Here is a 2,077-nt window from a genome sequence, read left to right as displayed (position 1 = left end):
ATCACAAACGATCATTCAGTCATACTGCAATATCGCCCCAATCACAACATACAGTATTAAACTCCTATCGCCCCATTATTAAACCGTCCCAGGCGAGTCACAACGAGCTATCGTTTGTAGCATGTTGCGCGCTTCGACACGCACGCGCCCCCCACCACGAAGCTGGGTGGCGCATTTGCCGCTGCGTGTGTGCACTTTGGACGTCGCGTGTGTACCCGATTCAATATTAAAAACCGTTCTCAGTCATATTATAAGTGCCACTTTACAGATTTAATCTATATACTTCACACATGTTAAACCTAACCATAACGCTTTTCACTCATACACAAACATCATACACTAGTAATTGTTTAACCATAGCTTGCAACATACGAGTCCCCCTTAAGTACCAAACATATGTTACAGCCTATCGTTGTTTAAATTTAACACGTCCGGCGGTGCCCAGGGTAAAACTAGACTCTATTCATGCTTCATTTCTACTGTAGAAAATACTACGCAAAATGTGCTTAAGCCAATACTATAAGGCGTACTATGCACATGCTCCCCTTGCTTAACCCTGAGCACAAACCTAGACATTGTTCCTAAATACTTCCATACCTGTTTTTAATGTTCCGACCACGGGCAGCGTCTCGTTCACTTATGCTAAAATTTCTACTGTAGAAAATACTACGCAAAATCGTGCTTAACTCCCTTACTGTAAGGAATACGACAGCACAGCGTGGTTAAAAATCCTGCTCACAGGACCCATAATCACACACAGCCTTGAGTCGCTACCCCATGGTCAGAACATTTCATTTAATACTTAATTACAGTCATACTTTTAGCAACCCCCCGTTGGTTCGAATTGAACACCCGTACACTCCATAACACTCACCTTTGGTAACTCTCCGAGCTACGCGAAGACGATTTGTTGTCGTTGTTGTTGTTGTTCGAGGTGAAGAAAGAGGAAAAAAAAAATTCTCTTTTGTTCTCGTTCAAAACGGACGTTTCTATTCAAGGGTCACAGCACCAAAAATGTAGTAACTTCCTAGCTTAATCTTCGTACTCTGCGTTGTTTTTAAACCTTATAAAGCTCTTTGAAGTACTACTGAGCTACAAATGCAGATAACCATGTATGTGATGGTTTTCTGCTCGTACACCTTCAGAGAACACGGCGCGGCGGTTGAAGAAAGCGAGTTCTGAGCAGTTTGAAAAGGAACCCGTGTTTAATAAAAAGGATTTCAATCAATACAAATCAAAGATTTGAAAGAACAATTGCAATAAAACCTGATGGAAGACCTCACTATGCCGAGGTTCACCAGACTTTAGGCTAAATATTCAATATCTATGGGCATGTCTCGTCTCGGCTTCTTCAGATGGTAGGTTTTTGCGGCCGTCTCTCTGCTGCGTGGTTTCCTCAGTCTGTTGTGGAGAAAAAGGGTGTGTGTTTCCTGTTGCTTCCTGGGTCTCTGTTCGGGTGGGTTGTTGTGCCTCTACTAGCACGGAGTCTGCTAATATCAAATTTAGGCTCCGCCTCTAATGTTACGGCAAGCGGGCGTTTTCCAACCTCTCCTCGAGTGTTCCTATTGGAGGACACTTACTCTCAATTCTCATTGGCTAACTCCTTATCGTGACGTTTTACATCGAATTGCGTCACGATGTGGTTTCAAATGGTCTTTTCTTTTGATCTTACTGTTCTTTTGTTTTCAGCAGAGACAAACTGGCATCTTCCCATGGCAGTTTCTTTGTTGGACCAGATGGCCTAGGGCCCTGGGTTGTAAAATCACCCATGTTATTGACTTTCCCAGGAAGGATCAAACGAGACACTATCTCTTACTCAATAAGCGTCTGCCTGTTTCAACCCCCCTCCACAGAGATTTAGAGGAAGCCTGAACCAACAGCTGCATTACTAAGTCAGAGGTGTCTCGTTTCTTGTACTTTAGGAGCGGGGGGGGAGAAAAGTGTATGTATTTTACCTCTGTGTTTTCGCCATTCTGTGCTTCATGATATACAGTACAATAAACACCAGTTTGGCTGGAATTCTACTACAGTGGCTATGTTTGTGAAGAAACTATTTAAGTAATTGGCTACATCCAGC

This window comes from Notolepis coatsorum, assembly GCF_963971535.1.
Source record: "Notolepis coatsorum genome assembly, chromosome: 6".
NCBI lineage: Eukaryota > Metazoa > Chordata > Actinopteri > Aulopiformes > Paralepididae > Notolepis > Notolepis coatsorum.
The sequence above is the reverse complement of the archived record's forward strand: the minus strand, read 5'-3'. Positions refer to the sequence as shown.